This window comes from Aphelocoma coerulescens, chromosome 4 (genome assembly GCF_041296385.1).
Source record: "Aphelocoma coerulescens isolate FSJ_1873_10779 chromosome 4, UR_Acoe_1.0, whole genome shotgun sequence".
In the NCBI taxonomy this organism is placed as follows: domain Eukaryota; kingdom Metazoa; phylum Chordata; class Aves; order Passeriformes; family Corvidae; genus Aphelocoma; species Aphelocoma coerulescens.
In genome coordinates this window covers 69,661,145-69,687,334 of record NC_091017.1, presented here as the reverse complement: position 1 = coordinate 69,687,334, position 26,190 = coordinate 69,661,145, and the positions used below count along the sequence as shown (strand labels likewise).

At 39.3% G+C, this 26,190-nt stretch overlaps 1 long non-coding RNA gene across 2 annotated transcripts in view; it reads left to right on the top strand.

Moving 5' to 3' along the window:
• Nucleotides 1-4,052: 4,052 nt before the first annotated feature.
• The window catches only part of LOC138109155 (uncharacterized), a 49,100-nt gene continuing 26,962 nt past the window's right edge, over nt 4,053-26,190 (top strand). The window contains exons 1-2 of one of the 2 annotated variants that reach the window (XR_011150314.1): nt 4,053-4,143; nt 12,346-12,416. This is a non-coding gene — a long non-coding RNA (uncharacterized lncRNA). Of the gene's footprint in view, nt 4,144-5,019; nt 5,108-12,345; nt 12,417-26,190 lie in introns of those variants that run through there. The other variant, XR_011150315.1, reaches the window with a different exon arrangement.

Sequence of the window (26,190 nt, the reverse complement as noted above, 5' to 3'; positions counted from 1 at the left end):
GCCCGCAGAAAGCTGCTGACTTGTTTCACAAAGAACTTTGGTTGGTTGTCTGGCTAAGGGAACATATCATTAAAATGCTGCATTGCAGGTAATGCAACTAGGCCAAAACCCAGTTTGTAAACCCAGCAGGTCCAGTCAGTGGCTTGCTTTTCTATATCTAAAGTGATATTGATCATGCTGTATCTTAAATCTCGGACTGAGCTTTTGGTACCTCCTAGGCAGGTGCCCATGGCTTGCTTTTCTGCCTCATGCCCATTTGGACTGCAGGGTTGGAGTACTAGCCTCTCCTTCCTTCTTGTTCTCTGAAATACCTGCTGACATTAATAAGCCAAGGCAGCAGAGCTCAGGAGTGAGGGAAAAAAAATTACATTTGTTAAGCCTCGAATAAGATTTTCTGATTAATGGAATTACAAGTGGGATAGATATGAGACAGCGGTTGTTATTAAATAATTCTGCTTATTTGCTCAGAAAAATGAACTGCATGCAGCATTGAGCTCTAGAGACTGCCTGACTATAGTGGATGAAAGATCAGTTCTGAGGTTTGCATTTGTTTGGTGGGAAGCCAACACCAGAATTGTTTTAACTGGACCTATCCATAAAATGCTAATTGTCTAACAAGAAGATTTTTCTGAGGTTGTAAGGTATAAAGAAAGCAGAAGAAAAATCCCACAAGTAAAATTTAATCAATTTGTGGTTTTATGTTGGTTTTTTTTTTTTTTCCAATACAGTTCACAGAAGTTCTGGTTCCTGTCCCTAGACCAGACTTTGCCCTTGTGGTTGTTCTTTCCTCACAAAAATGTCGTACATGTGTCTCAAATGCAACATCATTTCCTGTAGATTGTCTCCTGTCAATGCAGACAATGCCTGGGCAGACAGATAGGGGCTGCTACAGGAAAACAGATTTTCAAGTGTCACAGCAAGTTCCAGGCTCAGAATTTCCTAGTTACTTGTTCCTTCCTCCTACTGTTATAGAGCTACTTGTAGCCTCCTGGAAAGGTATGACAGCATTTTAATAGAGATTTTGAAAAAAATAAATTAGCAAGAGAACTATGACTGGCATTTCTATGCTGAGATGCCACGAGCTCTAACCTCCCACTGGTGAAAAATTCAGCTGAAGCCAATTTTGATTTTTTTTCAATAGCTTAGAAAGCTTGTTTACATTTCCAATGTACACTTACTCATGATCAATTTAAGGTCATCTTTTTCTACCATAATTATCTTTAAAGTTACATAACCTTTTTTCTCATCTTGTCTTTACTTCATTGATGTATTTATAGCAATATAACATTTTAGACCTTGCAGCTGTGGTTTTATAAGGTTAAACAAAATCTGTTGATTTTGCTCAGAAATTAGCTGCTTCTTACTCTGAACATGTTAGTATCTGTTTTTCTGTCTTATTCTGATTTAAGTTCATTTCTCTCCAACATCAGTGGCCAGCATTACATATGGCACAACAAATGATGTTTTACTAGTGCCTTGTGAAATGACATAGGTAACTCCTTGTCTCTATGGAAAACACTTTTCCTGATAAGGAATTACAATTGTCTTTTTCATGCTGGCATCACATCGATAGCTTGTAGTCATATGATTGACGGATACATCTACTTCCCTCTCATTCATTGTCACTTACAGACTGGAAGGCCATAGTCTGTGGCAAGAAAATGCCTGTTTCTGTTCCCTATGGACATGACCATAGGATTTTTCATATTACATACCTTTTCAAGGTCATACAGTACATTACATGTGCTCCTGTACATTGATCCATTTCTACACCATGTTGACTATATTTGTGTCCTTAGCAAATGACACATATTTTCTTTTTGAGGTGCAGAAAATGTAATTTTTTTGAAATCAAGCTCCATTCCTCTGAGTGAAGAAATGTCTTGAAAGATAAGCTTACCTGAAATATAAAATGGGACCTTTACATTCCAGGTTTAGCAATAAAGACTAACTCCTACAGTTCTGCATTATAAATCTTAAAAATTTAATTTTTCAACTGTTTCTGGTTCATCAAAAAGAGTGTAATGAAAAGCTATTGGAATGATGACTTCAACAGGAGCTTGATGTTAATTACATCTCCATCATTATGATGAAGAACCTAATCTCTTTTAAGGTTACTTAAATCTCAGTTGTGAATGGCAACACCAGATTATCAGACATCAGCCTGAGCTTTTTCTATATCATGAAAAAATTAAATCAAATTAACACAACTAATTACTTCTAATGAGAACTGGGGACTAAATAACTCCATGCTAGATAATTGGGTGTTTTAATTGTTTGACTAGGTTGAGTTAGGAGGGGGGTAACCCTGTAATGCTAATGTTTGTACTTCACGTAGCTCAGTACTGTGTTCTATCTCTTTAGTACTTTTGATAATGACATACCATTTTTAGCTCTGTGATAAAATATTTTCTACAATTTTCACTGAACTACAAAGTAGTGAAAAAAAGAAACTTCTTTTGCTGCATCTCAATTGTCACGTTTCAAAAATGTAGAGGTGATTTTAGAGAACTTATGCTGAGAAAAAATCATTCAGTGAGGGTTTCTGACTGTCCTCAGAAGGCAGCTTGGCTTGTTGAGAGACTTTTTTACCTTGTTTCACCTTCCTAGAGTTACTTATGCTTATTTTCCTTGAGTGAAAAAAAAAGTTTTAGGAACTCTCCTGTTCCAACTCATCGCTAGAGTGGAGTAAGGATGGGATGAAGATCAGATGTGTTTCATCTGGGGCAATAGTATTGCAAGAGCTGATGAAATATTGTGTGGTTTTATAGGGTTATCCTGGCCCAGCTTGCTGCATCTGGAACTTGCTCACCACTACCCTGTGTTTGGGCCTCCTGCAGGTCCTTCAGGAAACTGGATCAGAGCCATCTGTGCCAAATCCTTCACCATCTGTTACCAAGTCATCACCCTGGTTGCTTGCTGCCAGGCCTGGACTTGCTTGTTTGTCTCAATTAGCTGCACATATTGATTGGATTTGCTCTGTTCTGTAGGGGAAGATGTTTTGTGACTTTCTGGTAGGAGTTCTGTTTCCTGTGGTGAGGGGCTTGTAAATGTTGCATGAGCTGGTGAGGAGATGTCTGATGGAGATGAGATTAGACTCAGTTTATTGGAGGAAGAAAAAAGCTTTGGCTATGTGGCAGTGTGAGGGGAAAAGCCATGGGGATTGAAAATAAACCTGTCATTTCCCTCAGAGGAAGGGGGAATGGGCTGTCCAGGCTGGCAGCACTCTGCCTGGAAGAGGTGTACGCAGAATAGTTTTCCATCTCCTGTCTCTTACATAACAAAAATACTTTATGTAAGGGCCATTCAACTACAAATCTGCTTGCCTTGTGCTCTAGTATCTGTTACTGCACTCTACACAAGACCATTGCTCCTCTTACTTAGGCAGTTCTGTATTCCCAACAATTGCCACTGCAAGAGGCAGAGCTTGGAGCTAAGCTTTAATATTTCTTATGCTGTTTTCCTGAATGCATTTTCTTAACTCTCAGAATAACATTTTTTTTAACCTAAGTGACAAATTAATATAATAACAACAAAATAACAAAAATAACAAAACCAACAAAAATAACACTTAGGAAGAAGATACAATACTAGCAATGCAAGTAGATGTAAAAAGAACAAAGCCAAACGCCCAAACAATAAATGTAAAAAATGTGTTAAAACCATTTTTTATTCTGGGTAAAGCACATTCTTCTCTAGAACTTTTTCCATAGTTTTAATGATTATGTTTGAACTTTTGCTCTTGCGTCTTTAATAGTAACCTCTGGTTTTATGAATGTAATCATGCACAATGAAGTAAGGGAGCACACTAACACACTTGCTCCTACTTTGTAGGCAAGGACCTAATGCTTCTAAAACAAGCTGCTGCTGTGACTGCATGTACAGAAGTGGCAGGTTCCTGGGGTGCTGATTTCGATGAGGGTTCAGGGGTGGAGTAACAAGAGTGGCAGCCCAAGGCAGCCTTGTGGCCCCTGCAGCTTCCTGGCCACATCCCACAGGGTAAGGGGTGAGGTTACAGCTTTGCCAAAGGCTGCAGAGGCACTTACCAGGAGCAGAAAAAGAGATGAACTCTGGCATCACAGGGTGTATCCTCTGGTCATTGCAGCCCCTTCTGCCTTTTCCTGTCTCTTATCCTCTGCTAAGGTTAGATCTGTTTTCCTTACATATCTTGTCCTAGTCTATTCTCCTTAATTTTTTCTTGTCACAGCCTTTTTCCCAGCCACTCTTTGTACCCCACATGGGAATTCTGTCTGAGTACTGTCCTTTGCTACTCTTCATATCCAAAGTTGCAGGCACTATTGCAGCTATCTGAAATTTCTTGTGTAAGCAATTTTCCCTTTTTCTAGACACAGAGTTCATATTTTGATAGGCTGACTAGAGGTAGGGAAGACCAAGCTAGACACTTCAATAATCTCTGGTGGCTGAAAGTTGGTGCAGGATCCTCATTCTCAACACTGAGTTGTCAATAAAGTTTCATACTGGATTAATAATTGCTTGTTTTACAAGGCATAAAGACAGAACTCCTCCTTTGATCTCATGAGAAAGATAGACACGGGTATAAAGCAGAGCTAGCTTGTGGAAAGTACAACATATTTTTGGCATGCCCCACAGATGAGATTTGGATGACATTTAAAATCTCTGCTGCTGAGATTAGTTGGCTAATGCTCCTGAAAAGTTGTCACTGGCACCATCGTTTTCAGTCCAGCATTGTTCTACAAGATAAATTTGAGTAACCTGCATTGCAGCAAGCAACTCCTCCTTGAATTAGCCAATTTTGAATAGAGCAATAAACTTTGCAAGAAGGCCCTGAGTCTTTGTATATGTTTAATGATGTTCTAACATCTGTGAGTTGCCTAATTTCCAAAGGGAGGAGTGCTCTCCCCAGCTCTCAGACTTGTAATCATCATTCCACATGCTGTACTCCAAACAAAAGCACTCTGCTGTTGCACTCTGACATCTAATGAGAATGATTGCTCTCCTACCAAAGGAGAAGAATTGCTAAGCAGCACCAAGGCAGCAATTACAGAAATAAAAGCAGACATTTCCCTGCTGGTGCTGTGAGAAGGTGGCAGTGGATTTGTAAGGAACAGAACTCGACCCTGGGCAGGTGAGGTTCAGGCTGATCATTCTGTATTTGATGGAAACTTTCTGGAGGATTTATGTTTTATCTAGTCTACCACCCAATCTTTTTCTGACCTGATTTTGTGTTTCCTTAATTTCTGGCACCTGCAGGTGGGACAGTGTGGATTTTGTTGTGTTGACATCAGAGATGATGTTTGTTGTGACAGTGGGACAGACTGACCTGACAGGCAATGGAAAAGGCTTTCAAAGTAGTTGAGGCTCAGCTAATGTCTTGTGCCCTGGCCAGACTCTGCCTTAACTGAAGTATTAGAGGAGATGAATTCAAATAAACAATTAGGGAAAAAAAAGACTAATAAATGTCATGACTGCTGTAAGGTCATAAAAATTTTCAACTGAAAATGAGCGTGCCCTGGCCCGAGGTTCATCCTGTTCAGCTGTCTGGTGTTCAAGCCCTGATCTGGTGCAGCTGAGCCATGTGATTTTTGGCTCACGTTTTTGAGGCAGTTGTCAAGGTGCTAGGAAGTTGTGCATGCTCATGTTTATAAATGTGAAAAATAGAGACCGAAGTGGAAATGTTGAAAGAGTAAAAATTAGTGGCTTAAGGATCCAAAGGGAAAAGTATCCCTTGAGAAGATACAGAACCCTAAGGGAGAGGCAGAGATGCAGAAGATGCAAATTTAGTGGAATGCAGATGAGCAATAAAAGGTGCAATGGAGTGTGACTATCCTCTCTGCCTGACCAGCAGTGATTCATGGGGGATTCATTGGGATGGGAAGTCTGGTAAAGCTCAGCCTCATAACACCTCACTCCTAGATGCTTGTTCTGCTTATTAGACAGGAAATAACTGCTTTTCACTCCAAAGTTGCATTCATTTTTCCCACAGAATATCTTTTTATGGAAAAAAGATGCTCCTTCTCCCCTAAATGTGACTGATGGCTGTTTAACAACAGGAGTTTTAGCTGAACTTGGACTAAAAAGAAATGCAAATAATTTCTATAGACTGCAGGATTATGAAACCTAGACTTTTTATTCTTACTTTCTGTTGGAAGTTTTAGGGTGTGAGGATACAAATCTAATTCAGCCTGAAGTCAGGGCAATGTCTAACTTCCTGTGCAGTTTAGAATTTAGGTGACACTTTGCTGCTCACAGCACATGGGCAGGCCTGGCATCCTCAGAGAAAGGTACTTCATCCACACATCAGGGGGGATTTAGCTTTGTCCAGCTGGTGTAGGGTGTGATACATCTGATAACAGAGGCCTGTCCTTGTTCTGGCACTGATAATGTCCATATCCCTCCCCGATCCTAAGAAACATGCTTTAATGCCTCTGGGTATTTTTTTCTCTCTGAAATCTCTTTTGTGATTCCATTTTTTTTTTTGGAAGGTTTTCGAGGAAGGGAGAAAACAAGGAGAGTCATGATGACCAGTTTAGCAGTTTTATAAACAAATGGAAACTCTGGTATCAGAGTTATGGTCTGCTATTTAAAAAAGAATGTGCAACAGTGAGGGTGGTTTTGAAATTTGTAATTTTCCTGGAGACGGAAATAAATGACTGCATCCATGGTGCATAACTTCTATTAAGAAGTTGATGTTTCAACCATAAAAAAAGTAATAAAGTATGCTAGCAAAAGGATATGCCATGTCACATCTAACCAATTCACATACTATAACAGCTATGCTAGTGATACATCATTTCCACACCCCATTTATATGGATGTTGGCATACTTGGGCCTGTGTGCTTGAATGAGGCAGTGGTTTTCTTCATTCCAGTTTTTTTCAACCAAATTGTGAGAGTTACAGAGTAGAGAAAATATAAATTTGTTCTTGTCTCCAAGAATGGATAAAACAGAGATGCAGAGTTGTAAATAGGAGTACAGCATTCATGGGAATATTGTCCTCAGAGAAGCTCCTTCAATAGGGTGGTCAGAAGAAGACTCCTTGATCAAGCTGATCAGGAAAAGCTCTAACCATCAGGAGAGCTATTTAAAGCACAGAGTGCATAGCTTACTTCACTCTCTGCTGCATTTGGATTGCATTTAACCAGAAGCCATTCTCACCTGCTAGACGAAAGGTTTGAAGGTTGTAATAGCTGTGCTTTAATTTAGGAAAAGCAAATAAGAGTTTAAGTTGTTCTCTAAACAGCAAAAACTGTGCCATACATAGGGAATGTCAACACTTTTATAATATAATATTTTTAAAGAAAATTTCCTAAATTGCTGCTTCTTAATGATGTAAATCTAAGCATCTTCCTGGGGCAGAGAGTGTTGTACAAAATCTTACCTCAGAATTGGTGACAATGTCCTAAGCAGAATTGCAGATTGGATGTGGAAGATTTCTGACAGCAACTTAGCCCAGGCCATAATCTGGAGCAAAACAATGTGTGGGCAAGTCTCGCCCTTTAACCGAGGATTTCTTGTATGACACTGGGCAGGCCCCTTAATCTCTGTGAGGTGGAATGATGCTACCTAATTTTGAATTGCCTAAGAAACCTGACATCCTAGGGCTTCTGGATAGCCAATGAAAAGAGTATGGGACCAGCAAAAAGCAGTACAACTTGCTTGTCTCAGTAGGTGCTCCATGGAGGTATGGCTGTTGGATTTACAACTCTGCAGTCCTTCGAACGCAACTGGATGAGTTCAACCTTTCTCTCTGTCACTTCTCTGTCTACCAGCACAGTTATTTAGATTCTGTATTTTTATCTCTGTCCCATTTCTTTAGTTCACTGGATGTTAAGATGGTTACCTTGGGCTTCCTCCACTCTTGAATAACAGGATGTTGAAATGCAGTGAAGCTGCTGGCACCATGTAAATGCAAATACCTGTACACTATAAATAAACACCTAAGTACTAGCTAAAGAAAAAAATCCCAGCTTTGTGCTAGTTGCAGTCATATTTTTACTACTGTCTATTGAGTGTTCTGTTAGCTGAAAAGGTAATGATCCTGTTCAGGGCGGCCTTGTCACTTGTACAGAAATAAAGAGAAAACTCTTGCAACTCTGAGCAGGTTTTTTCTATCAATTAGTTAACTCTCAGGAAGTTATAGCTGCTAAGGAGATATTAATAGCAGTGATCAAAGAGAGAGATCACAAATGTCAGAATTTCCAGCTGAAGACATAATTACCCTAAAAAGCCTTTTATGTAACTTTTTGCCGCATCTGCTGGAATTTATGAATCACAAAAGAGAAAGTAATCATCCCGAGAAAGAAATTAAAATGCATAGGTCTTCTTATATTTTATGCAAACAGAAGATTTGTTTTGTTTGGCTTAAATACAGATTATTATTTTTTAAATTAAGTAGTTTTTAAAATTGGTGGAACTAAAGAATTCAGGGGACAAACAGGCAGCATCCCAGAAAGAAGTGGTGACCAACTAATGACTTGCCTACAAGCAAGTTGCCATGGAAACAAGATCACCTTCCTTCTAAATGGATGGTGTTGAATATTCAATATTTGTAAGACATCCTTGATATTACAAGTAATAAAGTTAGAATGTCAGAAGGGGTCTTTAATCCACTTTATCTGGGTGCTGAATTTTTTCTAATATGCCCCTTATTCAACCAGTAACTCACATCTATCTGAAGTATATTCTCCAGAAAAGCATATTGTATTGATCTGAAAAGTGTGTGCCTAATATCTCATCTGAATTTGAGCCTGGCTTCAGTTTAGTCAGTGGTTCTTGCTGTGAATTTCTGTCCTAGATTAGATAACTCTGAATATCTGTGAAAGTTTCTTATCTGCTGTGGTCAAGAAACCTTCCCAACTTCTCTTTCCTAAACCTTACCTTCTGCAGTAAGATTAGTCTTTTAATAATTTCTATGGATTGCTTCCAATCTTGAAGAAATATGGGCGAGATGTGGGGATTACGAAATAAATGTTTCCTCTGCTTTTGTGTCTGCAAGCTGAAAATGGGGAAAACCCAACATCACCTGTTTTGTTCCATGTTGCCTTGTTTCCCTACAGAAGAGCAGCTGCTGATTATGTGATGAATGCAGTAAAAAATGGTGTAGGTTTGGGTCCATTTCAGCTGAATGTGTTTTCAGAGGAGCTGTAATCACAGTTTTCCTTTGAAGCTGCACAGTGAGTCCCCATCACTCCAGCTCCTGGCTTGACAACCAGCACAATGCTCAGTCTCATCATGCTCCTCTTCTTCCACCCATTATGGGTCTCAAAAATGCAGGATCAGCAGCTCCAACAGTGCCCTGTAGAGCTGTGTTGTGGGGCTGCCACCATGGGATCCATATCTAGGTGATACAGTGAGCCTCAGCTATCAAGATTTACGGCTGAAAGTGAGGCTACACCAAGCAGGTAGATTTGTGATCAGTTTGCCTGTAGTCCCTCTAAAAGACTCTGTGACCTGGATTTCCCCTCTCTGCTCCTGCAGCTTCAGAAGCTTGGTATTGCAGTGTGTATTAGAATTAGTCCTAAGTGTTTAATATGTCTAAAGTTAATATAGCAAATGTGTGCATTAGTGGAAATTTTATCTACAATAAAAGATTTTACACATCTGAGGATTTCAATGTTTTAAGCAAAATGTCTTCAGCACTGGAATTTCTTTCTTTTTAGAAAACAGGAAGCATTATAAAATATTTGAATCTTATAAAATTTTTCAGTTTTACAGCATGAGAAAAATGTGAAGATAAAATTGCACAGGTTTCACCTCCCCCCCCCATTTGTTTTTCAATTTACATCCAATTAAAAATGTGTTGTTTACAGAATTTTCATGACTGATTTAAGTTCTGTTGAATTTAATGCCATAGCCCCATTTTTCCTCATCTGATCATAGAGACCAAACTGGACTGGATTGTAGCCAAAAAGATTTCTTTATGCAATTTTTATTCCTTGAGAAACAATCATGCACTGTAGCTGAAATGCAATTACCTAAATTAATCAGAAAAATCAATACCAAAAAAATCAACACCACACATAATAGGAAAATTGCCATGTTAACACAGAGAAACTGTTCTGAAAACTGTATTTACTAACTTCATTTCTTCTGTTCAGGGGCAGCTCCCATGGCACCCAAGAAAGCTCTGGATTATGTACTGGCTCCACCCTAAATGCTTGTTCCTTGCTAAACAAGGACAGATGGAAAATTAGCAATGGGATACTTTGGAAGATTGTCCATCTACTCATGTTTCTCAGCATGAGGAAATGACAGCAGCATCTTTTTCACCAGGAAGGGTGAAGCTTTTCCAGAGGAGTGCACTCATACACTTGCCATGTACTTTTGGAAATGACTTTTCATTGGCTTGGGAAAAAAAGATCAAATTAATATGTAGCTATATCCACTTCTGTCTTGAGAGCTCATATTTACTTTCACACAGCTATTCTTGCTGCATTAGGGGAAAAATTATGCATTTCACTCCCTTTTTCAAATATGAGATTTTTCCAGTGACTACAAAGGACTATGACGATATTAGCACACCAGCTAATTAAGTTTGTTTTGCATTCTTAACATTTAGCTATGCATAAGGGAGCTATACAGGGAATTTGAAGAATCAGGTATTTTGGAGGAGATCAGGCCTTATGAACATCAGAAATTAAAAGCTTTAAGTCTTTTTGCAAGCATGCATATTTCAAGGATATTGTGAGGAGCTGTTGTCCTCAGAGGAAGCGATAGACTCATATCCCCTGGATGTTGCTGCCTAGCTGAAGAAGTCTAAAGCTTTAACTCTACATCACTTAACAGCAGTGATGGAGCTTAGGAGGGAATTTAAATTCCAGCTAGATGCAATTATCACTATTATTATTATTTTATGTTCACGTGCCTTCTGAGGCAGGGATCTTGCTTTTTAGCTTGCAACTTTCCTCAGTCCCATTATAAAGTGAAATACCAAACCCACCTAAATCATCATTCACTAATTTAAGGCATTCTGCTCTCTGTATCTACAGTCATTGGAAAAAAAGCTTGCAAAAAACAACAACAAAAAAGAAAGTTGCAAGAGCTATAAGGCAGGGGACTCCTTCCCAGCCCTGCATCAAATCACAGCATGTCAGACCATCAGGCTCAGCTGCTGTTTCTGTGGAATTATGCTGTTTAAATTTGCCCTCACCTTAAAATGGTGTTCAAACAAAGCAGTCCTCTGTGACCCAGGGCATGTTAGTGCCTGCTGTATCTCTGTCAATGTAAGTAATTGCCATTCTTTCCTCAGTAAACCCAACAACTCTCCATGTTCAGGCCCTTTGCTGTGCAATATGGACTCATTTTCTGTGTTGTGAGTATATAATTCTCCAAGCTGGCAGCACTGTGGTTGCTCTGTTAGTTATGAACAATCAGTCCTACTGTCAATCCACCATAAAAATATAGACCTCTATGTGCTCCAGAGTGGTGGAATTCAAGGGAATGGAAATTATTTCCTATATACATAGTGTGAATGTATGTGTCACAGAAAGTAGTTAAATACATATGTATATATAAGGGTATGTAAACTCTTATAAGGGTATATATACATACTCATACATATAAATAATTTCTGTTTATCTGGAACTAATGTGAAAAAAACTGCAGCAAATCATACCCTGCAGATTTAAATTTCATTCATTTTGCTGTGCTCCATGGTATCTCAATTAACTGTAGATTCAGGGGTAATTCATTCTTGCAGTGTTACCAGGGAGAGGCATCTCTCAGAGCCATCTCATTGCCTAATAAATTTTACTGCTGTTAACTGTGAGCATTGACTGGTCTGGACAATATGTAAAATGAATATTTCTTTTGTGGTTGCCCTACAAGATGAAGGACTTCTTCAGGAAATCAGTGAGAGAATAAGTTTCCTAACAATTTCAAGCAAATATTAATTCTGATCTGTCTGAAATTGAAGAAAAAGCTAAAGTCTCACAAATAGTTTTCAAACAGAAATCCAAACAAAAAATGAATTGGTCTTGTGAAAACATAGGAATTTAATGTTTAAAAATCTCTGAATTGTGTACTTAGATTTAATTTAATTTAAAAATATTGTTTTAAAGAAGGGAATAATTTAGAAAACTTGAATAGTGTACTTCCAAAAGGTTAAAATTTGTTGAAACTGATTATAGGCTACAAGTATTTCCTGCATGAAAAACAGATCAGTTGGCAGTGGAAAGAGATATTTTCCTTTAGAGTCACTGTTTTTTTTTTAAAAAAACCCTTCCTGAAAACAGAAGATCCTGGCTTGCAGTCTGGATCTCCTTTCACACCTGAATTCAGCACCAATACATAACTTGGAATCTGTGCCCCAAACCTGCTCTTTTATCTTTGATGTGGAGGACTCTTCTTTTGTTCTATTTTAGAGCATGTAGAGGAGGAAGAAGTCCTGCTGGCTGTACCAATACCTTTGGGACAGAGAGGAAATGATGCAGGGGTAAGTTGAGATCAGCTCCATGTTTTTCCGCATTTTCCATATCTTGACACAAACCATGGGAGAGAGAGGGGCTCTGTGTCTGACGCTGTGCCCAGGGCAGAAAGAGAGGTGAAGTTTGTGGGGTCACAGGTAGAAAGCACCTGGCTGTGTAACAGCTTTTCATCTCAGAGGAAAGAAGCAGCATCTCTTCCATCTGAATGTGCTCCCTGGAATGTGCTCATCCTCCCTCCCAGCCCGTGGAGCATTAGGTGAACAGTGCACGCTTCAGCCTCTGTGCTCTCCTCCCAGCCCCATAAATACTTCCTGCATTTAAGCTGCTCTCTGCTTACTGTCATGACAAATAATTATAAGAATTTATAATGTGTTTCTTTAGCCCTTGAGCTGTGATTGCTTATGCATCTATGGTATAACTCAGTGGTTAACAAAGGCTGCCTTTGCCAGGCTGTGTGCTCTGTGTAGCACAGTGCTCCCGGGTAAGGCTCAGTCATCACCACTTTATTGCTCACATCCCAAAGCTAAGTGAAGAGGAATCTTCTAATTCTCAGAGAGGTGAATTTCCATCATAACGCTGATACCCTAATGCTACACTTCACCTAGCAGCCAGCACTTAGCAGAGCACCCTGGGGACAGCAAAGGGAGGGCTGGGGAAAGCAGACGTGAAGGATTTCACATTCTGTGTCATCACTGTAAGGCTGTTTATCACAATTTTTGCATGAAAATCTTGTTTGGCAGCAATCCTGCCCCTCCTCCAAACTGACAGTAATTGTATGACTACATGGGTGAGGGGAAGACAAGGTAATTTAGAATATCACTTTTAATGTTAATTCTTTTATTAAGATGCCAATTCTGGGAAAAGCTTTATGAACGAGGTAAGTTAAGGTGCATGTGCTGTATTTCTCATGATAAAAGAAACATGAGGACAGACGTTTTAGCAGGACTTGTTGCATTGGGACAAGGCATAATGGTTTTAAACTAAAAGATCATTGAGGTCAGATATAGGGAAGAATTTCTTTGCAATGAGCATGGGGAAATACTGGAACAGGTTGCCCAGAGAGGTGACTGTTGCCCCATCCCTGGGAACTTTCGAGGTCAGATTGTATGAGGCTCTGAGCAACCTGGTCTAGTGGAAGAATGTCCCTGCCCATGGCTGAGGGGTTGGATAGATGACTTTTGAAGGTCCTTTCCAACCCAAACTATTCCATGATTCTATGAGAAACCCTCTCATGCTGGTCACACACTGCTCAGTAACAGGAATGTGCCTGTGGTAAAGCTCCAGGTGAAGCTGAATGTACAAACCTTTGAGCAGCAGGCAGGATGAAGCAGCCCAGACTCAGACACATTTAGAAATGAGTACTGTGTGAACTGCCTGGCTGAAGGACAACAAAAGTAGGGAAAGAGCTTTGGGGAGGAAAAGGTGCAAGCAGCATCAGGATTCAAAGATGTGGGAAGCTAAGAAGAATGATCCATCACTACTAAAGCAACAGGACTTGTGTTTACTTCCTAGGTGTTTTTGGTTTCAATGATTATGGTCAAGAACCATCTCCTGGGTAGAGCTTGAATGCAGCTTTGGATCCTAGGCTGGCCTAGAGTTTAAGCCTGAAGCAAACACATCCAAAGCATATCACATTTTGAAAAAACAATGGCACAAGCAGATACATATTAAAATTTTTTTTTTCTAATGTTGCAAGAGCTTGGTTAGTTGTCCTGCTTTCAGCTGGGATAGAGTTAATTTTCTTCCCAGTAGCAGGTACAGTGCTGTGTTTTGGGTTCAGTATGACAATAACGTTGATAACACTCTGATGTTTTGAGTGTTAATAAGTAGTGCTGATTCTAAGGGAAGGAATTTTTGGCTTCCCATCCTCTGACAGGGGAGATGCACAAGAACCCATGAGGGGGCATGGCCAGGGCATGTGCATCACTTATTCTTCTTGGGGTTTATTCCTCTTTCTTTGTTGTTTTCCTTTTCATTACATTTTTATCATTATCATTATTATTAACATTTTATTACAATTTTATTATTAAACTTTTCTTATCTCAAACCATGGGTTTTACCTTTTTTCTGGTTCTTCTCCCCAACCCATGAAGCTGGAACAAGGAGCTGTGTGGCTTCATAACTGGCTGGGGTTAAAACACAACATTAGGATTTGGAGAAATGAAGGGAGCTGTTGTATGTCCATATGTTATTTCACATTTAACAGTTGGAGTTCTTTTTATATCGTCATAAAAATGTTGTCATGTCTTTTCTATGTTTATACATTCCTCTTGTAATTCCTCACTCAAATGTTTGAACACACCTCAAATAGTTTCTCAGTTATATTTTATTTGCTTTCTGTGCCCATGCCTCTCCCTGAACAACTCCTTATTGAAGTTTTGGACTGAGCTCTGCATGAAGTAAAAAGCCTGGTTGCTTCCTAACACCCACTCATTACTCATCTGAGGAGGTGCTGAATGGTTGAGATGAGAATTATATCTGACCATGACCAAATGGCCAGAAAGGTAATGTATCATGCTCTGGGATTCAATTCCTGAACTGAAAGGGCAAAAGATGATTTCCTCCAAATTTAATATAAAAAGAAAATAGAAAACCACAAAAAACCCCCAAACAAAAAAGTCCCCAGACCTCCCCTTCCAGATTTTCTAGTAAGATGAGAACTGAGCAAGGAAACATAAAACTGCCCCTACAAAAGAAACATGTAAAAAAGTTATCTGGCAGTGTTCACATAGGACTCTTTCACGGCTGAGTACAATACACATAGAGTAGAACTGTCATTTCCTCCTCCTCTGGCCAACCCCAGGTCTTCTCTCTGCTTCCCCAGTTGCTGCTGGGCACCTTCAGATCAGAACATTTATTTATCCCAAACAGAAAGGACATCCCCAATCAGCTAGATCAAACCCCATCATTACTCCCACTTCCAATGTCCCAGTTTATATTTCAGAGCTGATTTATGGTACTTGCCTGCCTCGCTGCCTGAATGCCCCAAGCAATTGATTCCATAATGCCCTTCATGTAAAGGAATAATGCCTGAATTGCTCACAGGTTAGTTCTTCCATGGCACTCCATGCCCTGGTTCTTTTCAGTCATTCTCCATTTCAAACAGCTCAAAGGCAAACTGTGATACAGGATTTTGATTATAATGTTCAGACTTAGTGCAGTAAAAGTGGAGTCAGAAAAAAGTACACTGCAGGTCTTTTGGGTTATTAAATTAATTTCATACTAGCATGAAACCCACATAAGTCCAAAGAATTTATTGGGGTTTAAACAGCGTAAAGAGCTGAATTTGATAACCTGTCACCAACTAGGAGAAAAGGGAGTTAAAAGTGCTGCATTCCTTAGAGAACCTTACAGATTCACTGGTTATGGCTGTCACTGTTTGGGGGAAACTAAATCAGTAATAATTTTGGTTTGGTTTGTTCATCCTAATTATATTTTCTCAAACAAATGGTGGTATCCAGGACTACATTTTATTCTTGTTCCTTTACTATTAATTAATTCTGTGTTAACTTCTGCATGATGATTGGCACTTTAACATTTAATAGGATGTGGATCTTGAAGAGATTTACTGTTCAAACAATAAAGGATGAAAATAAATCTACCACTGCAGAAAGTAAATTTTTAAAAAATTCCTGAATAACGAGTGTTGTCAATTACAGAAATACTTTACTCTTGCATGTATGTGCTGCTTTTAACTGCATAATTATTTTCCTCCCATTAATATTTCTGGACCAATATTTTTACAGTATTGTAAGGCTTGCTGCAAAATCAGCCCTAAAGGAAAATGCAGAGCTGGGGGCAGATCTGACAAATCAGACACAGAATAGGAAGTGACAGGGAACTAAGCACAGAGTGCAGGTGTTTAAATGCTGGATTTCTCTTTCCTGATCTGGGAATTTGTGCACAGCAATACTGATATCTTGAGAACCAAGAAACCCAGGGCAGGAGTTGAAATCTGCTCTTCACCAGGACAAACAAGGTGGAAATCACAGCATAGCTTATTTGTGGTGTCTACCTCATTCCAAGACTCATTCCAGAAAAACTCAAACTGGAATTGTGAAACCCTTGTGTGGCATCCTGAAGGATGTGAGGGGTGGCAAAGTGTCCATGCACAGAGACAGAGCCGTGGCTGGGACTAGCTTGGCAGCTGGGCCCCCATGAAACCACCACTGCCCCTTGCTTTGCTTGCACAAAGAAAAGCCTGCACACATTTATTTTCCTTTCACTGCTGTCATACTGATTAAATCTTCTCAATACCTCTCCACCACATGATCCAAAGCAGAGGAAATGGGGACACCTGGGAGATTTTATTCATCCTCCTGGTCTGAACTAAAACAAGACAGGTGCAGGTGCACCCTAAAGGACAATCCACCCAGGTAAAGGTGGGCACATACTTGTGTAACTGCAGGAATCAGACAAAAGTCTCTGCACTGCAAATACAGATGTGGAATTTAGAATACACATTTTTACTGCAAATTATTATGTAGCTTTGGCTGAATTAAAATTTTTCAAAGTATCAGCATGTGTGATTTCTAAACCACGTAACTTGTGAAACCACATTAGCTTGCAACACATGTGCCTCGCTGCAAGGCAGGTAGCAGAAAACAGAATCTCTCTCATGGTCTGGAGAAAACAGAGGTCTCCAGGAACAGTAGAAAAGATCTTTAAAGAGAAAAAGCTTAAAAAAATTCACAGGAAAGAAATTTTTCAGGAAGGCTTTTAAGGACCAAGTAACTCTTAATTGCTACAAAGTCATAATATGTAGGCTCTTATGTGATGTCCTCTGGGTTTCCTGGGGTTTGCAAAGTATTTCTGTACTTTGCTGAAATACAACTGAAAGCCCTAAGCCAGCACTAACCATGTGCACATTGGACTATTGGAAGAGCGAAAAAAATCACAGAGAGAGTGAGGGCAAGAGAAGAGCCAGAGTGGAGCCCCCAGTGTAACAACCTTGTCACTGTTAACAGAACACTCCCAGACGTCTTTAATCTGAGCTCCTTTCATCCACAATTCCAGGCAGGTTGGAAAGCCAATGTGACAGATACAGAGCTTCCAAAAGAGGAACAGGCAGTTTTGAAAGCACCACTGACCCTTGCTTTGCTTGCACAAAGAAAAGCCTGCACACATTTATTTTCCTTTCACTGCTGTCATACTGATTAAAACACCTTTTGGGTAGAGTTTATGAACCTGTTGGAGGCTGCTCCTGGGTCATGTGCACACCCATCTTTCCTGACCTCTGCTTTCCTTTTTGTTTCTTTGGTAAAGCCCATCTAAAGTTTCTTTTCTCTTCTTGTACAGAGTTTCCTTCCCACCTTTCAGAGGTTTATTGCTATGATGCCTTTCATATTCCCTGATGCCTTTTAAAATTCTCTCTTTTTCACCTGTACTGCTCCATCTTGTCTGGGAGATTTCAACTCACATTAACTCCATCCTTTCCTTCAGACAGATAAGAAAAATACTAGTTCTTTAGGTGTCTGTCAAGCTCTTCAGCATACTAATTGCTGTTTGTCAAAGAACAATCATTAAAATGCACAGTGACTGCAGAGAAATAGTTGTAATGACCTGAGATAAAAGTGTTCCCTCTGTCTTTGCTGCTGCCCCTGAGCAGGTGGTTGCTGCCCTGCAGTTCAGTGAAGGACACTGCTTTCCTCAAAACCTGCTTTAGTGCCCAGCTGGCTGCATGAGCTTCTCGAGTATTAATTACATCAACTCCATATAAGTGATAGTCAAAGTGGTGTAAGTTCCCAGACTGGCCCACTCTCCTATCACTTCTTCCTGGTATATTAAAGTTTTTAATCTCCTCCTTAGCCTTTCTAACAGCATTAGCTTGAATCACCTAGACTTATTCAGTAATTTTACAATTTTTTTCTGAGGTGGGTGAAGCTGATCTGTGTTTTCCTGGGAAATATGCCTTTTGTGGTGGTAACCACTAGATTAAAAATGGCATAAGGAGCTGAAGGATTTTGACAGCTGGTCGGGAGTGTGTTGTTCAATATGTCTAGTTAGAGGTAATACACACACTGGCTGCTCAAGGATACACAGTCTTCCTAATATGTTTTTGTACACACAAGAATGTTTGAATTGTACACAAAAATTGCATAAATAGTGAGATCCCTACAATATCATCCAGATACAGACCTATTGAACTAAGCATGCTTTCTGTAAGTGGAAAATCCCTCCATCAACTCAAACTGAGGTCTAAGAGATTTCTAGTTTGAACAAATATACTGTACAGAAATGTATTGTAGTCCTAAACTCATGAAATCTTTGTGATTCTCTCACCAAAAGTGGTTGGTTTTCACAGAAATATTGAGTTCAATTATGTTTTCACTAAAAAATCACCTTCTCTCCATCATGCTGCCTTCCACAAGGTCAGTTATGCACAATATAGGCATCAGTGGCACGGGCAAAGGTTTCACACGCCACTTTTGACTCTCAGCATCATCTCAGTTATTTCAGTGGGTTTATGTGGTTTACCTGCCTTGAACTTAAGAGAATGCTATTAATGAGGTACAAGAAAAAAATTCAGATTTTCTTTGAAATATTTATTTTTTCTCAGGTTTCCAGACAAATGAAAACGTGGGAAAATTTATCATAATTTTTACTCTATAGTCCTGGTCTAAGTAAACTCAGCCTCACAGATTGCCTGTGCCCAAGTGTGGAAAGGCTTTGAGAGACCTCTAAATATTACATTAAGTCTGACAGAGATAGAATTGACCCTTATGTAGTAATTTAATTTCCAGATCATGGAAAAAGTGACACTTTTTCACACATGCATTACAGGGTTATGAGGGCAGGGACTGTGCTGAAGGGCAGGTAAATCAATCTGACCCTCAGAAAGCAAAATTTGTGAGAAGGCAGTTTTGATCTATTTTGTCTCCTACCAAGACAGTTTGGCAATTCTGACAAAATGCAGTGCCTGGCAGTATTGGGCTTGCTCTAACAGCACTGCCTGATTGTCTCTGCTGCTGCTGTTGACTTCTTCCCTCCCTCTGCTCCTTCGTGAGGCACCCCAAACTGGATGCAGTGTTTATTGGAGTCACTAGAGTTTGTTTGCTGGACTCAGAAGACTGGAGCTCAACCCCAGAGAGGGAACTACTGTATTGTTTATTTATGTCCCCAAATATCCCAGCTGGAATCATCCTCATTTCTGTGCACAGTATTGAAGACACGATGCTGGCAGCTGTGCTCTAAGGAAGAAAGAGGGGGAAAAGCAGATGGTAGAGAGAGAGACTGGCAGCTAGAGTATAAGCTTTAGAAATCTATAATATTATGGAGCCTGCCGCAATTATAAGCACCTTTGCCTAGACTGCTCAACAGTGGATAACAAAAGGATCAGAAAAATCAGGGAATCAATAAGACACTCAGAGCTCTTTCCTGCTACTACTGTGTTTCACGTTTGCTCTGTGTATATCTCTATTTCTCAGTATTTCAGTAAAGCAGGAAAGTGGCCAGTTTTAAGCTGAGCTGTACAACTCACCCATCATGCATTACAGACTACTGCTTCAGAGATTTAGTACATGTCTAGGCAGGGATCAATTTTTAAAATAAAAATTATAATACTGAACTACAGAGAGTTATTAATGTGTATTCTAGTGATCATAAGGATCAGTATTCCTCTGTTCTCTGAACTTTAGAGCAATTTCAGGGACTTTACCCTGTTGTCTTTACAGAGACAGGAAAAATGCAATTTGTTAGTGTGTATGAATAGTATCCTTTAGGGTTTTATGTCATTATCTGAGCAATTTACAAACAAAAGAATAGCCTCCCCCAAACTCCTAAACCTAGAGATATCCTTTCAAATGAATAAAGGTTTAATGTCAAAGGTATTCTGTGAGCTCTTAATTTTTGAAAATTGTAATTAGGACAATTTTTATAGCAAGTCAAATAATTAGATGTCTTTTAGTGTGGAGCAAGATTGAGGTACTTAAGGAAAGGAGAAGTGAGGTAAGAGTCTTGAATTCAAATGAGTATTTGTAGAATGTCCCTGCACACATATCAAATGAGGATATTTTTGAGTTGATGAAAGCAGATGCTGAGCAGCCAGTAAGCCATCAGCTGTTTCCTTTCTGAATTCATCTTTATTATTCGGCCTCTTCCAAATATTCAAGAAATGCAGTATCATACTTTTCAAGCCACACCAGAAAACCTGGTGAGCATACTCACAGTGTCCCTCAGTAGCAAAGATAAGCAGTCCTCACAAGAGAGACATCTTTGACTTTGGTGAAGGAAAGGAATTGGAGAAAAGGAATTGACCCTTCTACAGGTGTTACCAAAATCCCACCCTTTTGTTTTCTGTGAGGTTGTACGTGTGTGTGCAGACACACCCCTGGATGGCTGAGCTGTCTCTTTCCTTGCTTGTATCAAAGGCAATCCTCCTTTCCTTATTCAGCAGGGACATAGCCTGCTCTGTTTTGGCAGGAGTCCCTTTTGGCGTGACACCTACAAAGTGACACCTTTCTAGCCTATCTTTCATGGGCTGATAACAAACTAATGTCCAGTCTGTCTGTGGAGTCCTGTGCAGTTAGGCAAAGAGAAAATTATTCTTAGAAAATAAGTACAGGAAAAGAATTCCCATTTTGCTTCAACTGCTAGACTTGACAAGATCTCAGTTATATTTACAGGAAGGCTAAACAGATGGAGGTTGTCTCCACTAACACGTGGTTGCTAAGGCAGTCTCTAGCTGAGGGTTCCTGGAACTCTCAGAGTTGCTGCAGAGGTAGGGCAGGAGGGGATGTGAATTTTTTCCCTCCTGCCATCTGTAAGCAGCGAGACTTTTGCCTCCCACACTCAGCCAGAAGATTCCTGTGTGATTGAAGCAGGGGAGATCTCTTACCTGACAAATACTCTCAGTAGGAAAGTTCTCAGAGAAGCAGCAAACACCTCTGTAAGCAGTGATGAGTGGGAGAGTTAAGGAACTTGCACATGGTTAGAAACAGCTAACACAGGGATAGAGTAACCAAGAAAAAGGAGCAAAGATTTGATTGTATTAGTGCATCTGACCAGACTACTGCTCAGGTGGATTCAAGGTTTGGAGCAGGCCTTTTCTGCATCTTTTATGGTTATTTGTACCATGTTACCTGCAGTGACTCTGCACTATTATTTGCATTAATAAAACTAAGCCCTTCACAGGTAACACAAGGAAAAGTTTTGTTTTGGATGAACTGCTCATATATGTCTTATATACACAAATATTTGCTTGAGCCTTGAGAAAGAGCTATAGGCTGTAACTGTATGATTTGAGCCTTTTATATGAGGGGAGGAAGTGCCAGAAGAAGTAGGCAGGGAATATGATTTAAAAGGCAGAAAATAAAAGGAAATAAGATGGTCTGTTTTCTTGTTCATTTTTGAGCCAGGAATAGGCACTGAAACACTGGGAAACCTGTATGATCTATACTGTTAGACTTGCATTCATAAATAAAGACATTAACAACTGGTATCTTTACTGACAAATGTATCCAAATACAAGGTCAAGGAAGGAATTACTCAGAAATGGGCCATGTGAGTAAGATGTTATTTGTAGTGACTTGCTCTCAAGTTTATATAGATCACCTGTAAACTCACACTAGAGCCAAGCATTTTTCCCTTACCTTAAGTCAAATTCATTTTTAACCATAAAATGAATATTCCAAATAACTCTGGTATGTCAGCAGTTGAAAGCTCCTCTGGCATGACTGAGCTTTTCAGTGAAATGTAAGTATTTCTCAATTACAAGATTTCTGTAAATGCTTAGGTAAGGAATGGTTCAGCATCCTCTGAATTTTTATGGCCTTTGGTGGATTAAATTAATGGATTTTAATGTGAATATCTGCTCTTCCTTGTGGAAACTGAAGAATTTCCAGAGGTGTGTATTGAGATATAAGAGTACCAACCTTATGCATTGCAAATATTATGCACTTCACCGCAGAACACCAAAGAGCTGAATGTCATAGATTTTCTCTCCTATTTTTTTACAACATGCAACATAATACTGAACCACTGTTTTCTAATTACTTTATTTTTCACTGTCTTGTTCATTTTGGAAGGAGCTTGAAAAGGATTGGTTGGTGAGGCAGTCTGAAATCTACAGCATCTCCCAGGATGATACTATGAGATCTCATTATGGCTCATGAAATTCTGGCAGATTATGGTACTCAATGCTACAGAAATGTCTTCAAGGGGAAAACACACAAAAAAGGAATGTTGCTTTGAAGGGACAAGAAAAAAATGAGATGCACCAGTGATCATTGTTTCTTTTGTTGAAGCATTTAAATACTCTGTATTAAATGAAGTGGGTATCCAGAAGAGCAAGGGAATCAATCATCATTTAAATGAGGTGTGCTTTATAGAATGGCTGCACAGACAGAACGAAGTTCAGGCAGCAGAAAAAGTAAGGTGCCAGAGAAAACAAGGAAAAAATCCTTTACTTTCACAGGAATGTTGTTGCATGCTGAGCAATGTACCTGGAGCTATAAAAGAGTGAAGTAGTTTTCTAATCTTAATTAAACACTAACATGACAACACTTTCATTAGATAACAAAAGGAGTCATTGGGCCAGAATGCCTCAGATGACTAAACTGCTTTCTGCAGCAATTCCAGATACTTTCCTCTTGTCTTTAATCTCAGATTTTGGTTGGGGTGGAGCTGGCTCTGTGGTGCCAGTGAATTTCCTATAACTAGATACACTTTTCTTTTCTCTCAGTTCCCACTTTATCAACAGTTTAGACTTTTCTAGATATACTTGGGATCACCACTTGCAAAGAGAGAAGAGAAACCAGGTACATTTTATTTGTAAAAAGTCTCAAATATAATCTCAGATAAAAGCAGTCTCAGACACAACAGGTCTGTTCACTGCTTTTCCTTCCAAATCTTCTTATTTACTATATTTCTGATGTCCCTCATGCTGATATAGCTGGAGGAAAGCTCAGAATTACAAGGATATAATTCTGAAGCTTATCTAGAACTTTTAGGCTAGGATAAAAATGCACAAAGAATCTGGCAAAGCAACGAGAGCAAAGGAAGTGTCTACAGGCAGTATGAAACTATTTTGGTTTGTAAACACAAAAGTTGGCTCTGAGGACTTGCAAGAGAATCTAATGAGGCTGAAAGATCTGTAATACACTTGCAGATGAAATTCACTGTTGATTTGTGCAAGGTAATGGGAGAAAGGTGGGAAGAGAGGGAATCAACCCTAACTAAACCAAAGAAAATTGGTCTGCAAATAAGCTGTTGCCATTCTGGAAGTATATCTTGGCATTTTTGTGGATACTTCAAAAAAATGTCAACTCAATGTTCAGCAGTGGTAAAAAAGGCAGATGGTGTATTAAACAATTAGTGGGATGACTTCATTGGAAAAATCAGAAAATATCACTATGTCACTCTAAATTCACTGTATATTCATGTTTTGTGTCTCTTTGGTTTTATTTAAAGAAGGTTGAAAATGATAAAAACCACCATACAGTTGCTAAAGGGAGGCTGAACAGAAAGAAACATAGAACCATAGACACCATACAGAAAGTGAGTAAGGAACAACTGTTTGTTATTTCTTACAGGATGAGACCAGTATGGCAGCAGTTGAAATGATCACACATGGTTTATAGAACATACAAGAGAGAAAGTTGTTACCCAGCAGAAGCACCACATTGCTACCACATGACGTGGACCTTGAAAGCTAAAAAAGTCTCAAAGATATGTTCATGAAAAAAAAAAAAGGAATCATTAAAAATAAGGATGCAGACACAAACTTTGGTTTAGGAAGTCTCTGAACAGCGTTTTGACAGAAGGCGGGCGTATGCTGTGGAGAAACTTCAAAGTGCTATTCCCTGTTCATTTCTTGTTGTCTCTAAACCTCTGCTGTTGATTCCTGTCAGAAACATGTAACTGGGCAAGAGATTTGTTCTGCTCATCCTGTGATTTTGAAAGAGCTGAAAGAAAACCATGAGACAGTTTCAATTAACACTTTTGAATAATTTGGCTTCCTGCTCACCTGGGAACCTAGAGGAGGTCCTTGCTGCTGTTTTCTGCTTCCTCAACGACTCCAGTTTCACTGGGAAGCAGACCCAGATTGCACGTGATGAGGTCAGCTGCCCCCTCTGATTTCTGCTCAATGACCTGTTCTAGAGATGGCTGTGTGGTTTAGCACCTCATAAAATAGAAGCAAATGGTGAGTTACTGGGGTCTAGACACCTCCTTCAGATTAAAGCTGTGGATGCTCTGCTGCTCCAGGCCAGGGCGTGGGTTAGAAGTGCATAACCAGAAGCAGTGACACTGGGACCTAAATACTGCAGCAGGGTTGGGGCAGTGGTAGATTGGGAGCCAACTGGCTCAGGGAGAAGAAATCAGCTTCAGGACAGGAACAAATATTGCACTGTGATTGTTGCAGTTTTGGAAAAGGTGAGCTTTTAGCCAGGCATGTTTTCAGGTGTGGGACAACAATTGTGAAAATTATTTTCTGGTTGAGAGTGGGACAGAGCAGCTAATGGGCTAAGATGAGGCATGAGAGTGGATTATATGCAACACTGCTTTGCCCAGAGGATATCAAAATTGCTGTCTTCGAGTGCAGTCAAAAAAAGAATTGTTAAAACATGAAAAAGATGAGGAAAGTGTAAGGATCTCCTGAGAGATGAAATAGAATATTGGGGATGCTCCACATGGAGGAATAATAAACCTGAAATTCCTACTCGTGTAAATTTAAAAGAACAAGTTATAAATGGCATCATAATTTCTTTGCATGGAAAAATATTGGAGAGGTATTTAAGGATAAACTTATAGATAAAAAGCACCTAAAAATTAAAAAAAAATCAGTCATTTTCTTTCTTTAAGAATTTAAACACAAAGCTAGTCCTGTCCCTTTGAATTTTGCTGATATTTTCTATATTTGTTTTGCAATTAATGAAAATATTTTCTGTTTCAATTATGAATTTTTAATAATTAAAGATTAGTTTGTCAGACTCAGCCAGATGCACTTAGTGCTTAGTTCATTAAAAAAAAAAGCTGAAATAATTGCTTAGACATGAAGAGATTTTACTGAGCTTATTTGTTTACTATCAAGTCTTGGAACAGAAATACAGATGTTGGAACAAATAGTTCCTGTTACAGCTCTGTCTCTTCTCACATTGAGTTTGAACTCATCACTGAAGAGATTAGCTCAGCATTTAAAGTTTGTTGAAATAACTTCTCAGTTCTTTGAATACTAAGATTTCATTATCTGCAGAGATCAGCAGATTAATGACCCACTAATTAATTAAAAAGCCCACTGCTGTTGTATTAATATTCCTCATCAAAGAAAAAGTATTTCCATCTGGAGGAACCATAAAGGCTGATTTGAATATTTGTTCCCTTGAAGAAATGGTACTTACTCTGCTTGTTTTGCTCTGGACCAATTCTATTCAGCCATGAATTATCACCAGTTGTAAATCCCTGGCAGTCACAACTCAAAGAGTGAAATGAGGAGATACTGATTCTGTGATATTTACATCAAAGATCAAAGACATCCTGCTTCAGAATGGAACACATTGAGCTTTGATGAGCCATGGGGAACTTGGCCTCATCGTTTGCCATTCGAAACTTCTTTCAATTTTTCCTGTAAGTGGTAAATGAATACTTTTTACAAGTATATATTTTTGTCTGTAAAACCTCCTCAGAGAGAGCAGGATCTCCAGCTGCAGAGTACTGCACTCAGTAGCAATGCAGCCTCCACTATGTAATACTCTGCACACAGACTTTAAAGTATTTCTGATTTTTCAACACTAATAACCTCCAAAGGGAGGAGAAGCTTAGGCATCACCTATTTATTCATTAATT